Below are 15,995 nucleotides of genomic sequence, written 5' to 3'. Positions count from 1 at the left end.
TCCCCTCTTTCTTTGCAGAGGTGTGGGTCACCACATATATAATACTGATGTGTTGGGAAGTTTTGCTGAACTATTTTTTCTTTTTTTTTTTTTTTTAATTAGATGGTTCTATTAGAAGGTGACAGATAGGGACATATTGGAAAATTGAGATATAAATGCAAATATTTACATTTAATATATAATTTCAAATAATATATTATAGTATATGATAAATATATAGAAGAAATGCCCAAAATTTATGTATAATATAAATAATGTATTTATATAATAAACAACAAATTTATATTATGTGATATAAACAATATATTTCTGTGTAATATAAACAATATGTAAAATTTATATATAACTAATATATTTATATGCTATACATAAATAATTTTTTAAAAGGTTGCCGAGTGATGGTGGCAGAGAGTGTATCTACAGGTGGCAGTGATGAGCAAGAAGCCTCCTCTTCTTTCCTACTTGTCCTGTCCCAATGTCAGCAGACATGACAGAAATGTCGAGTACTGGAGATGGTGGCTAGGAATGTAGTATCTGCTAGGAGGAATCAGGTTTCCATCAAAGTATAAAGACAGAAAGGGTGTGAAAGGAAGAGGTCTGAGATTAAGGGAAATTTGTTACTGATGGATAGTGGGCAGTTACAGAGGCCAAAATAGTAGGGAAAGGCAGAACATAATAGGACTCAGAAGGAACAGGGCTGATAATGGATCAAGATGAGAGAACAGGGAATAGAGGCAGAAGAAAGGAACTTTTGCCCAGAGGACTGTAACTCTACATCAGAGAGGTTAGAAAAGGATGTAGGTGTTCACTAACCACAGGTTACTGATGCCTAACTATTTGACTGGGACTTTTACTTTCAGAGACCCTACGACAGCAGAGGATCCTCCCTGTGATTCTTTCACAAGAAATTGGAATGAGGAGAGGATGAGAAAGAAGTTAGGGACAGAAGGTGGTGGTTTTGTCTTCCCGTTCACATCTTGCAAAAGATCCTGAACACTAAGAGGTCTGTTTCAGCTTCCCTGGCTCTTAAGGAGCACAAAATAGGGTTAAAAATAAGGGAGGGAGGCAAGCAGGACTCACACTATAGGTCACTGCTAATAGTGGTATTTAGCTCTTACCTTAATGTAGAACTGAGGGGGGAAAGATGATACTTGGCTCCTTAGCTGAAAGAGAGTCAAAAAATGAGATCGAGGTGATATGGGCAAGTTTTGAGGTAACTTGAGGCAACAGCTGCATCTCTCTGCAGGAAGGTTTTGACTATAATCTGCTTTCCATGTGAAGCATGTGCAAAGGATCCTTGATTGAGAATCACACCCCATAAAATAATATGACTATGTGTCATGGCCAAAGCAGACAATAAGAATTAAAAGCTTAAAACAGCACGTTCAAGTAAATCTTCAGCTAGAAATAACCCTTCACTGAATTCTACATTTGATAAAGGTGGCCATGGGTTCGAGGAGACTGTGACAGCAAGACACAATTAGCAGCTAGTCCTGTGAGGAGGCTCATCATCAGAAAGTTGAATACTAGCATTGTTTGTGGCAACACTGATTCATGAAGCCTGCCTGCTAAGACACAGGCAACTTGAAATCGGTTTTGGTGGAGGCAAAACCCACACTGCAGGACATATGGATTTTTTAAAAAGCACTGAATTAAATAATAATAGCTAATAATAACTAGCATTTGTACAGTGCTTACTATGTTAAGTGCTTTACAAATATTATCTCATTTGATTCTCACAACAACTCTGCAAGTAGATTCTCTTCTATTATTTTCTCTATTTGGCAGTTGAGAAAACCAAGGGTTACAGAAGTGACGTGCCCAGGCTGACACAGCCAGTAAGTGTCTAAGGTCATATTTGAACTCAGATCTTCCCAACTCCAGACCCTGTACTCTATCCACTGTACCACCTAGTTGTCAGAAGAAGATCTCAAAAGAGAAAAGAACATGCTGGAAAAAATCTTAGTATTTTTAAGAATTAAAGGAGTAAAGGGAGTGGTGATTGAATGGTGGCTTCCAATCACCACTTGAACACAAAGCTATAAAGAAGCAGTTTAAAAGATCATGATGAATGATCATTCTGCATGCCAAGACTTCCCTATATCAATTTCTGCCTTCAGGGAAACAGCAAAGGGTGATTTCAGTAGCATTTTCCCAGGCAGAAAAGGACAGCAGAACTTCTCTGGGAATCACTGCACTAATACATTAGTCCCTAAGAAGGATACACTTTCTTTTTCTTTTTTTTCTTTTGCTTTTTATGGTGAGGCAATCAGGGCTAAGTGACTTGCCCAGGGTCACACAGCTAGTAAGTGTCCAGTGTCTGAGGCCGATTTTGAACTCAGGTCCTCCTGACTCCAAGGTCACAGCTCTATCCACTGTGCCACCCAGCTGCCCCCAAAGGATACACTTTCACAGTTTATCTGATCACATCCTTCTCAGAGACTAGGACCCTGGCAAGGCGTTCTGCCTTTGCCAGGGCTGCAGGGATAAGGAATAGAATTAGGAGAGAAGTAATGACAGAAAGAGGGGCAAATTCCATATTCCTAGGTTTGGGGCAAAGAAATGGACATGGGAATCTCCTTACAATGGTAGGAAATAGTGGTCAGTTCTCCTTCCTTCATGCCAAATGTCCGGGGTCCAGTTACCCATGTAGGACATGGGATTATGGATTCTCAAGTTTCTACATTACTCCAAAAAGGAAGAAAGTAGAATTGGTCCTATGAGAAGCTCCTCATCAATGTTCAGTTTAAGCACACTTAATACAATAGGGTGGGCCTGAGGTTGTTTTCTCATTCCTATCCATGTGGGCCACTCAGAGGGTCTTCAAATCCTGCTGGGGATCTACACAGAACTAAAGAGAGCGTGATTCTTCCTTAGGCTTGGGGGCAACAACGTGATTGAAAATCACTCTCTACTGGGATCAACAGCAGACTGGTCCCCAGTGTCATGCCAGGTGTGGTCTCCACCCTGGGTGAAGATGCCATCTTAAATCAGCACTTTGGGATGCAGAGGAAGTCATTCCCTCTCCTGCTTCAGAAGCCAATTTCTTTGCAGGGTTACTTTGAATGCTACCTTGGGTGGGACTGCTGGGGTGCAGTCACATATTTCCTTAATGAAAAGCTTCCTACACTCACTACACTTAATATGATTTCTCTTTCTCAGCATGGGATCTTTGATGCTGGAACATGTCTGAGCTTCTATGGAGACACACCTTACATGTGCTGCCAACTACAAGGGTTTTCTCTGTGTGGGATTTCTGGTGGCAAAGACCATAGATGAACCTAAAAGTTTCCCATACTAAGCACATTTGTAGAGCTTCTCATCCACGTGAATTCTGTGACTTGAGCAAAGAGCTGATGTCCAAACCAATCTCCCACAATCAGGACATCTCCTTGTTTGGGTCCTTAATCAGGCCTCAGCTATGACTCACATTTGCTACACTTGTTTCAGTTGCAAGCCATCTCTCTAGTGTGGGACTTTTGGCACAAGATGGGGTACATCTCCAATGGAAGCTCTGTCCCTATTTGGTGCCCTGTATGGATCCTCCTGTGCATGTCCAGTGCTAAGCAGTAATTAAAGTTACTCACACTGATAGGGATTTTCACCTAGGTGTGTGTGACCTAGACCTCAGGAAGTCTGAACTTCAGTTGGAGTTTTTCCCACAGGCCCCACACTCATAACATTTCCCTCTAGTTTCTCTCTGACTACCTCATGTTTCTCAAGGGTTTAACTGTGTCTGAAACTCTGTTCACAAGAAGTATAGCTGTAGGATCTCAGTCCCAGATGGATAGTGTGATGGGCAATGACAGCAATTGATTAAGATGATATGTGTGTTCTCAAATGGGTAGCAAGTCCTGATTTCTGACTGCAGTTTTTGATATACTCAGGATACCAGCTTACCTGAAGAATCCATCAAATTATTTTTGTGAAGGATGTTTGTGGTAGATTTTTTTTTTCTTTAGAGCTTCTAGGTTCATGGTTCCCCCAGGCATGCCCTAGCTTTGGTCCTGGGGACTCTGCCCTTTAATCTTCCTCACGAATATCTCTTTTGAACTTATTTCCACAAGCCTTTCCTTCTGAGGTTTCTGCTCTTTGATCTCATCTTCAACTTCTAGGAAGAAAAAGACAAAATGAAGCCACAGATTCTCCCTGGTGCTATAGGGAAAAAACTGGTGGGTTGTTGGGAAGTGGAGATTGGTAATGGGGCTAATTCATCTACAAATGGTCATAGGTAGAACAGGAAATACATATTCTCTAGACCACAGCTGCCCAAGAAGCTCAAGCTCTCTCCTTGGCCAGATATGATAAACACATATGCTGAACTGTTGCTCTATAGGAGGAACCAGTAAGTAGTAATGTGGATGTGTTATGTCAGCATTTCTCATTCCTCCTACAGAGTACTGTCAAGGTGGACTTTCCATGATCCTTTTTCATTCCTTCTATTTTCATGAGATCCTATCAGGGCTGCCTTGACATCAATAGGGACAGACATTAGATCCAGCTTTCACTGGTACGAATGGGGAAGCTCCCTTTACCAATTCAGGTCCACATCTCTTAGTCTTGGAAAGTTGCCTAGAGCATTGAGAAGCAAAGTGACTTGCCCCAGATCATAGATTCAGTATATACGAGGTGGGACATGACCCTCCATCTTCCTGGCTTTAAGGCCAGCTCTCTGTATACTCTGCTATGTTACCACTATCAGAGTCAGTAGTTAGTGGTAAATAGGGTGAAATGCTGACCATAGTATTACTGATCAACAAAATATTATTGGACCAGGTCAGTTAAATACAATGTCTCAGATGGTAAATAGTTGTGACCAGGAAGAACCTGGGGCTAGGCAGAGTTAACAACTATCCAATGTGTAGATGAAGCAGTGGTAGAAGGGCACTGAGCCATGGATACTTAACCCCTCTGCTCTCCAATTCTGAGTCCTTGTAACTAAGTATTCATGACTCCTTTCTATCACTCATGTGTCTCCTATAGCTCTATGTCTCTTCAGCCACCAGTGCCAAGAGGGAACCCCCAACCACCCCCCCACCCCCCACCCCCTACCCCCACCTAGTTGCTCACCTCTCTCTTGTAGAGGGAGAAGCTCCATTTTAGGGCAAAAATTCAACAGTCCCTGTGGTCTCTGGTGTGGGCTCCTTGACTCCTTTCTCTTGGGTTTGTGCTGGCTCCAAGTAGAAACTCACTTCTCATGTGCTGTTCCCATGGGTGCCAACTCCTCCAAGAGCACCTCCTATTCCTTCATATGGTCTGTGGCCTGGGAACAAGCCCCTTTCTCAATAACCACAGGAGCTGGGTTGGGCAGCAGGATTAATGTAAGAAGTAGGGGAAAGCTCTCAAGAAGACACAGCAAATCATTTTAGGAAAAAAGGAACCAACCGTAGACTATGACCAGTATGGGCAAGAGCTGTACACACATCACCCCTCTTGCATTCTCAAAATCCATTTAAGTTACTTAAATTGATTCCATGATTTACTTTATTATATATAAAAAAAATTGTCTTTTAGAGTTGTTGTTGATATTCCTGACAAATCTGTGTCAGGGCCTTCCTACCTTTCCAGTTTTATACCTTACTCCCTGTCACACATTCTATGATGTAGCTACACTGGTCTACTTGCTGCTTCTTGCATAAGACACCCCATTAACAAACTCTGTCTTTGACATTGACTGTCCTCCATTTCTAGAATGCTCTCCTTCCTCATCTCCACCCCCTGACTTTCCTCACCTCCTTGAAGACTCAGCTCAAATCCCATGCTAATGTCTTCCCTCTGAAGGCTTTTTTCTGGTCCCTTTTAGAATTTTTTGATCAACAGAACTGTAAAATTGAACAACTCTGTCATAGCATTTAGAGCATGGAGCTTTTTTTTTTTTTTTCCTATAGGTAACCTATGGATTCCTTCAACTGGCACTTTTTCCTTGTATTATTTTTTGCCTTACACATTCAGGTCTTTTGACTTGTCATTTCTTTAGGCTGTCTCTACACATCCTGTCTTTAAGATCAATATGTTTTGCATGTATGGAGATCATGTTTTCTTTTAACATTATCGCTTTTTTGCTTTTCTTCTTCCAGATTGTCCTTCACTTCTATGTATTTGCATTCCCAATCCATTATTCTCTCTTTTATTTCTCTGGAAAGATATACCACCATAGATTCAAGTTTTATATTCTGCCAATTATTTCTTCTGTACAGGCCACAAATTTTACTTTCATAATTCTTATTTCATTTTTAAACTATTTAGGAACATCCTTCTGTGGTTTTATGCCCTTGTAGGAATCCAGAGTCCTTTGCCTCATCAACTGTTGATTCACTTTCCTTTGTTTTGCAATATTTGTTCATGGATGTTTGGACTCATTTACCTCATCTGAAGGCTATATTCCTTCTCTTATTATTATCCTCCCTGTTTTTATCTCTTTATATACAAAGTCTTTGAGTTTTCTTCTTCCTGAGATCTTTATAATTTTAGTCTTTTTTTTTTTACTTTTATATTCTCCTATTCCAGACTTTCAGCCTGCCTCCCCATTGATGGAGTTTTCCATGAGGAGGAAGGGGAAAGACAGAGAAAGACCATAGTGCCTAGTACACAGTAGGCATTTAATAAGTGTTTGCTGATTGACTGACAAAGCCATCTCAGCTTACTCCCATGATGAACAACTCCAAGGATAAACCCATTATTAAAGGAGAAGAATAAAATGAGCAACAGAGGAATATAATGGAAAAAAGGCTAAGACCATCAATGACCTCTTTTCTTCAGCTAAAATCTTAACATACAAACAAAAAAATTAACAGAGAAGATACTAAAATTAGAAGGGAAAATGACTACCAAAATATCCAAAAGATTACAAACCTCTAAATGATTGCCAAGACAAAGGAAATTGAACCAACACTTGATGAAATACAGAACCCTGTGGATTCCCAAGAAAGCATGAAACCATAGTAGGATGTTCCATGACAGATGAAGATGGAAATCAGAACCTTGACAGAAAAAAGTTAGAAGAGTATAAATGGGATAATTTATGAGCTATATGGCAGATATAATTAGCAGAATAGAAAAACTCAAATACCAAGTAGCAAATCTCTCCAAGAAAGTGAGAAAATAAATTGGGAATACAAATATGCTAACAATAAGAACAATGTAAAAGAGAAGCAAAAAGCAATGTTGAAGAACACGTGATCTCTAAGCCCTTATTGATCTTAAAGATAATATTTGCAAGAAAGGGAATGGAACAAGAGAAAGGAAATAAGCATTTATTAAGCATCTACTATTTGAGCCTTACAACAATTCTGAAAACTGGGTGCTTTTATTATTATCTTTTACAGCTGAGGACACTGAGTTAGACAGAAAAATGACTTATCCAGGGTCACACAACTACTTAAGTGTCTGTAGTCAGATTTAAACTCAGGTTTTCCTGATTCGAAGCCCATCACTCTATCCACTTTAGCACCTAGCTGCCTCTATACCCAAAGGAGATTAAAGAAAAAAGAATACTGAACATATATATATATATGTGTGTGTGTGTGTGTATATATACGTATATATATACACATGCACACAAAGATGTACTTTGCCTTCTGGAATATCATATTCCAATTTCTCCACTCCTTTATTGTGGTGAATGCTAAAATCATATGTGATCTTATTTGTATCCCCAGCACTTAGCACAGTACGTGGCATATAGTAGGTGCTAAATATATGTTAACTATTAATATTAATTAATTTATTATTAGATCTTACTATGGCTCCATGGCACCTGAATGACTTCTTTCTGGCTGCATGTCATATTTTTTCTTTGACCTGGAAGCTCTCAGTTTGGGCTATTATATTCCTGAGAATTTTAATTTTGGGATTTCTATCAAGAGGTGACTGGCAGATTCTTTTTATTTATACTTTCCCTTCTGGTTCTAAGAATTCTGGGTGGATTTCCTTCATAATTTCTTGATATATGATATCTGCAATTTTTGGGGTTGTGATATCCAGCCAAATCCCACTTTCTATAGGAAGCTTTTCCTAATCCCCTCAGCTTCTAGTGCCTTCCCCTCTAAAGTTCCCTTACATTTATTCTGAATGTATCTTTTATGAACCTATTTCTGTACATCTCTCCCATGAGGTCAACTCCTTTAGAGCAAAGACTTCTTTTACTTTTTCTTTGTTTCTCCATAGCTTAACAAAGTGCCTGGGTCATTGTATTTGCTTAATAAGTGTTTGTTGATTAATTGATCAGAGTATGAAGTAATCTCTCCTTAATTCCTATAGCAACGATTACATAATTTATTTAGTAATTACCATATATAGCAGTTTTCAGACAAAGAAATCAAAGCTCTCTATAATCATATGAAAAAATGCTCTAAATTACTATTGATCAGGGGCAGCTAGGTGGCACAGTGGATAGAGCACCGGCCCTGAAGTCAGAAGGACTTAAGTTCAAACCTGGCCTCAAACCAAACACTTGTCACTTATTAGCTGTGTGACCCTGGGCAAGTCACTTAACCCCAATTGCCTAAAAAAAAAAATTACTATTGATCACAGAAATGCAAATTAAGATGTGGGAAAACTGTGACACTAATGCACTGTTGGTGGAGTCATGAACTGATCCAGCCATTCTGAAGAACAATTTGAAACTATGCCCAAAGGGCTATAAAACTAATCCAGCAATACCATTGTATCCCAAAGAGATCATAAAAAAGGGAAAAGGACCCACATGTACAAAAATATTTATAGCAACTCTTTTTGTGGTGGCAAAGAATTTGGAATTGAGGGGATGCCCATCAATTGGAGAACGGCTAAACAAGGTGTGGTATATGATTGTAATGAAATATTACTGTGCTATAAGAAATGACAAGCAGGATGATTTCAAAAACCCTGGAAAGATTCATATGAACTGATGCATAGTGAAGAGAACAAAACCAGGAGAATGTTGTATATAGTAACAATACTGTTCAGTGAAGAACTGTGAATGACTTAGCTATTCTCAGCAATACAACGATCTAAGACAATCCCAAAGGACTAATGACGAAGCATACTATACTATCCACCTCCAGAGAAAGAACTGATATTGACTGAATAAAGACTGAAGCATGGTATTTTTTACTTTCTTTCTTTTTTTTGAGTTTTTTTGTACAAAATGACTAATATGGATATGTTTTACATGATTGCATAATTATAACCTATATCTGATTGCTTACTATCTTAGGGAGGGGAGAGGGTAGGAAGGGGAGAGAAGGGATAGAATTTGGAACTCAAAACTTTAAATTAAAATGTTAAATAATTTTTAAAAAGTAATTGTCATATTTCCTAGTAACATCTCTTCTACTGTGGCCATGAGCTATTATTTAAATCTTTCAGTACTATTTTCATTTTTTTACTGTTTGTTTTGTTTCCTCAACTAAATTATCAGTTCTGAAACAGCAGGGCTCTCTTTTTACATTTTCTTATATCCCCCTATACTGCCTAGTACATTTTGCATATAAACATTTAAGAAAAATCAATTTAGACTTATCTTCACAGTCCTAAAGTCCCAGATTCCTAGTTTTGTCACTTTATAAACTGTTCTACTAACATTTCTCTGCATCAGTTTATACAGGTCTTTCCTGTTTCTTGAAATTATCCATTTCCCATTTCATCATTTCTTATGACATAATAATATTCCACTATATTCATATACCAAAATTTGCCTAGCTATACCTCAACAGAATATTAAATAGTTTCCAATTTTTGGTTACCATGGAAAGAGCTACTGTAAATATTTATTAATTGATTAATTTATTTTTAGTTTTCAACATTTACTTTTATAAGATTTTGAGTTCTAAATTCCAACCCCCCTTCTTTACTCTCCCCTCTCTCCAAGACAGCATACAATCTGATATAGGCTATATATGTACAATCATATTAAACAAATTTCCACATTAGTCATGTTGTGAAAGAAGAATCAGAACAAAAGAAAAAAAACATGAGAAAGAAAAACAAAAACAAAAACAAAGAGAAAATAGTATGCTCTGATCTGCATTCAGACTCCATAGTTCTTTCTCTAGATGTGGATGTCATTTTCCATCATGAGTCTTTTGGAATTGTCTTAAATCATTGCATTGCCTACCAACTGCCACCAACAAGCAGTGTTAGGTTTGAAAATTAAGGTAAATTCAGACAATGACCTTAGCAACATCAATTTATTAGGGAGGCTAGCAGTAACCAATAAATTGGGTCAATGGCCTGTCTCAATGACCAAAGACCCCAAGGCAGGGCTTAAGATGGTTTTGGGGAATACAGAGTTGGATATGTGGGGAAGACAACACAATCGGTCACAGTAAACAGTATTGTCAGAGAGGGGACAACATGGTTATTTTAAAAAAAAGTGGGCTACCACACCCAAATGGGGCTAGTGACCACCCTTCTCTGACAATTAAGGAATGTTAATTGTTTTATGAGATCCATTAGCAACTTGCAGACCTTTTACGTAGACCTGAGTTAGTAGACTCCCTGGGGCCTAGAAGTGTTTGTTAAGGAGATAAGATCCTCCTTAATTGTACAGGACAGGCAAAGTTGGACAATACACTTTTCAGGGATGATGATGAATTAACTTGTAACCTTTTTTTTTTTTTTTTGCTTTTTTGGTGAGGAGATAGGGGTTAAGTGACTTGCCCAGGGTCACACAGCTAGTAAGTGTTAAGTGTCTATGGCTGGAGTTGAACTCAGGTCCTCCTGACTCCAAGGCCAGAGCTCTATTCACTGCATCATCTAGTTGCCCCAACTTGTAACTTTAAACTAACTCAGAAGAAGAGCTGCATTTATGAGCTTAACTCAGGGATGGAGAAATATGGCTTTAGCAATTATACAAAATGATGCAATAATACAGAACAAGGTCAATTGCAGAATAGAATTGTTATATGATACGGAATGATTTTAATTTCCTCAGCTGATAGGCACAAGAGCCCTGGGAATAGTAGTACTCTCCAACCATTTGTCTTGCTTCCAGCCCAGCTTCTCACAGCTGTCATGGGGGGGGGGAGCAATTCCTCTGGAGAAGTACCCAGTCATCTCCACTAAGTGCCAATCAGGGAATCTGAGCACCTTAATGGAGACAAGATGGACCTTATATATAGAAAGACTACGGGAGGGATCTAGGAGTGGCCAAGCAGTCTATCAGGTGACTGGAGGAGGGGTCTAAGGAGATCTGGATGGGAATGGCCAGTAAATTGGAGTGAACAGAACTCCTGGGACCTAGACAACAGAGCCTAGCTAGGATTAAGTGTGGGAAATGGCCGGGGGCCATAGGGAGGGATAGACTAGGTTAAAGGTAATAGAATTGGGAGATTGGGTGCAGCCACAATGAAAGGCCAGTTGATGGGATTATAGCCTCAGGTGATCACCAGAGACTTGGCCACCTGAGAAAGTCCAGGGTTTTTCCTTTCTGGGGCCCAGATCCCAATCCCATCACAATGGCTCTCATTTTTGACATTACTGTTGTTATTTCCCCTTCCATCTCCCTCTCTTACCAATTAGAAACAGAAGAGGCGGAAAACCTTGCAACAAATAAATCATGCTAAACAAACTGGCAGTGTCTATGTCCAAAAACGTATGCCTCATGCTTCATCACATATCCCCTGAAGAAGTGATTAGTCATTACACTGATCAGGGTTCTTGAGTTTTTCAAAATTGTTTTTCATTTCAGTGTTGTTATTGGCAGCTAGGTGGTACAGTTGACAGAGCACCAGGCCTGGAATCAAGAAGACCTGAGTTTAAATTTGGCCTTAGACAATGAAAAGCTGTGTGACCCTGAGCAAATCATTTAACCTCTATTTGCCTCAGTTTTGTCATCTATAAAATGGTGATAATAATAACACATATCTCCCAGTATTGTTGTAATTATCCAATAAAATAATTGTAAAGTGCTTAGCATACTGCCTGGCACAACATAAATGCTATATGTTAGTGATTATCATCGTCATCATTATTATTCTTATCACTGTTGTTTAAAGTATTGTATAAATTATTTTCTTGGTTCTGCCTTCATTCTGTATCAGTTCGAACTTCCCATTTCTTCTTCCCAAACTTCTCCGCAATTGTTTCTTTTACCATTTCTCATGGCATATTAGATTACATTTATTTACTACAATTTGTTCAGCTATTCCATAATTGATGGGCATCCCTTAGTTTCCAGCTCTTGTCTTTTCTTTTCAATCTCCTCTTCAGGATCAGGAGTTTGTTTTGCTTATGACTATTCCCTCCCCAGTATTATTCTTCCTCTTAACAATCTCTGTCCTTTTCCCCATGTGTTTCTCTGTTGAGTTTATTTCTACACAAAACTCTTTGGATGTGTGTTAGTTTTCAACTCTTCTTTGTCCATGTCAGATGAAAGTGAAGTACATGTGATGTCCAATGCCCCAACCCTTTCCTCCATATTTGTATATTTTCATGTACCCCAGCTATGAGAAACTGTAAATTTCACCTCTTCCTTCTCCTTTCTGCATTAATCTATTCCTTTTACTCTCTCTTCTTTTTCCCCCTCTTAAAAACTTCAGAACAAAATCAATCCAGTCAGCTCCTTTTTTTCTTATTTAATTCCCTTAATGCCATCCGAGATATTAAGTTTCTAAAGAGACAACTGTTTCTTCTCTCTTTCAAAATGTTAGTATTGCATCATATAGCCCCTTCCAATTATTCAAATACATTCCTGTCTAGATTTCTCTTGATTTTCTCGTGTTTGCATTTTCAAGTTCCTATTCAGCTATGTTTTTCCCCATCTCAAGAATGCTTGAAAATATTTCTATTCCATTAGAGATCCTAATTTTTCTCCTATAGGATTACACTTAGCTTTGCAAGATAGATTATTCTTAGTTATAAGCCCGTATGTTTTGCTTCTGGGGATATTATATTCCAAAACCTCCTCTCATTTATAGTGGAAAGTGCCATTTTGGGTGTGATCCTGACTGTGGTTATGCTGTATTGGAACTTTCTGGATATCTGAAGTATTTTTTCTTTGACATGGAAGCTGCAAATTTTTGGCTAAGACATTCCTAGGACTTTTCTTTTGAGGGTTTCTTTCAGGAGTTAGTTTGTATTTTTAAATAAGTTTTTTTAATTGATATTTTCTGTTTCTTACATCACCACATGTCCCTTCCTTTCCCCTTCCTGAGAGCCATCACATATGACAAATGGTATTTTTAGAGAGGAAAAAAAAAGTCAGTACAACCAATTGATACACTGGAAAAGTTCAAAAATGTGTAATGTATAAAAACATCTGTGGACTTCCCATCTCCACAAAGGGGTAGGTTGGGGATGTTTTCTCTTATCTCTTCATTTGAGTCCCGTTTGAGCTTTATAATTTTGTTACATTAGCTTTTCATATTTTTTGATGTGTAGTTCTATTTACATTTTTGGTGTTACTGTTTTCTTGGCTCTACTTCACTTTGCATCAGTTCAGAGATCTTTCCATGATTCTCTGTATTCATCGTACTCACCATTTCTTATAGAACAGTAGTATTCTATTACATTTGTGTACCACAATTGGTTTAGCCATTCCCCAAATGATGAGCATCTACTTACTTACAATTCTTAGCTATCACAAAAAATGCTGCCATAAATATTTTGGAGTATATAGGGACTTTTTCCTTATCAATGGCTTGCTTGGGGTATATGCCCAGTAACAGAGTCTCTGGTTCAAAGGATATGGAAATTTTAGTCACTTTATTTGCAAATTCCAAATTGCTTTCCAAATGGTTGTACCATTTCATAGTTCCAGCAACAATGTATTAATGTGACTGTTTCCCCACAAGTCCTCCAACATTGACTGCTGCCATCTTTTGCCGTTTTTGCCAATTTTCAGGGTGTGAGGTAAAATCTGAGTTGTTTTAATTATAATTTCTATTATTAGTGGTTTGGAGAATTTTCATGTGGTTATAAATATTTTGCAGTCCTTTTGAGAAGTGTTTATTTATATCCTTTGACTATTTATTTATTGGGGAATGGCTATTAGTTATATATACACACACACACAAACACACATATATACACACATCTCTTGGAAACCAAACCCTTATCAGAGAAATTTGATACAAGATCAGTAAATTCTTTATCTTCATTTTACCCTCTAGTCCTAATAGATATGGGCAGTTTTCATTTGTAATTTCTTTAAATATAGTGTCCAAGTTTTTGTTTTTGTTTTTGTTTCCCAATCATGGTTTTTAGGGAGTCTGATGATTCTTCAATGATCTTTCCCTAATTATGTTTTAGGTTTTTATATCAGATCTTATTTTCTTCTTTTGCTTTTTTGTTCCTGTTGTCTCAGAATCATTGATTTCTGTTTTGGTTAATTCTAGTTTTCAGGGAATCCATTCCTTAGGTAAGGTTTACCACATTCTCTTCTAAGATTATTTCCCTTTTCAATTTTTTCCTCAGATTCTATTATTTATGTAACTATTGTCTCCCTAAGTAGAGTGCAAGCTCCCTGTAGGCATAGTTCTTTGTATCCCCAGTGTTTAACATACTGTCTGATACATAGTGAATGCATAATACTTGATTGAGTAGCACTACCAGTTATATGTGTGTATATATAGAATATATAAATATATATACATATTACACACACATACAGACTTAGACCAAAGGAACAAAACAACCACTACCTCACAAAACCTTATGTTTTTACTCAAGCCTGCTTCTTCTCCAGACTTCACTATTACAACCAAGGACAATCTTTTGTGTTTAAACTTTTAATGTTATTATTTTTTACTCTTCTCTTTTCCTCAATTCCAATCAGTTACAACAAGTTCTGTTGCTTGTACCGCAATATTTATCCCACCAGTCTCCTCCTCTCTAATCCCATGGCTATTGTCCTCGTATAGACCTTCATCAAGACTCACTTGAACTATGAATGCCTTACATTGGGTATTCCTGTTTCCATATTTTCTATCCTCGGGGCAGCTAGGTGGCACAGTGGATAGAGCACCTGCCCTGGATTCAGGAGGACCTGAGTTCAAACGTGGCCTCAGACACATAACACTTACTAGCTGTGTGACCCTGGGCAAGTCACTTAACCCCGTTGCCTAACCAAAAAAAGAAACAAAAAAAAAACCACAGCCCCCCCAAAAAAACAAAAACAAAAAAAACAACATATTTTTTGTCCTCTAACCTTCAGACTCCAAAAAAAAAATTGTTTTCCAAAAGTTAAAAAAAAATTGTTTTTACATGCAACTGGGAAGATATATAGGAAATGGGGTACAGAAATCTATCCTGCCCTACAGGAAAATTGAAGAAGGGGATAAGGGGGGGAGAGATAGAAGAGAGGGCAGATTAGGAGAAGGGGTACTCAGAATGCATGCCATCTTGGGGTGGAGGAAGGGATGAAATGGGGAGAGAGTCTGGAACTCAAAATCTCGTGGATGTTGAAAACTAAAAATAAATAAATTAATAAAATAAATTGTTTTCTAATTGCCTTTAAGTTGGGGTAGACCTTTTTGAAATGTCAAAGGCCATTGGAATTTTATACAGCTTTGCTGAATATTTATAACTATATGTTTGTAAGTGACCAAAGTTCCAGGTACACCCAAGTATGTGAAATCGAAGCCCTCACAAAAAACCCCCCCACCAAAACAAAAAAAAACACTATTAAATTCTGATGTTGTTAAGTCATTTCAATTGTGTCTGACTCTGTGACCTCATTTGGGATTTTCTTGGCAAAAATACCAGAGAGGTTTGCCATTTCCTTAAATCTAGTAGGAGTGTCTAAGGACTGTGCAGCAAGTGCATTGTTGAGACTCAGTGAATGGCAGTGGGAGAGGCAATTAAAACCAGTATCAAATAGATTTCGGGATCTTCTTCAAATTACCAAAGTTGTCCAGAATTGGGGATATGGGCCAATGTATTCCAAAGCACTGCTGCTTGACTTATTAAATCAAATAAGTAGTTACTAGAAGGAAAAATGTTAGAGTGGTGGGTGAGGAGTCCCAATCAAGATGACTGGACATAGGAAATTTCAATCAATATTTATTAATCAC

This window comes from Vombatus ursinus, unplaced genomic scaffold (genome assembly GCF_900497805.2).
Source record: "Vombatus ursinus unplaced genomic scaffold, bare-nosed wombat genome assembly UNPS02014171.1, whole genome shotgun sequence".
NCBI classification, from domain to species: Eukaryota; Metazoa; Chordata; class Mammalia; order Diprotodontia; family Vombatidae; genus Vombatus; species Vombatus ursinus.
Note: the sequence above shows the minus strand (reverse complement) of the source record.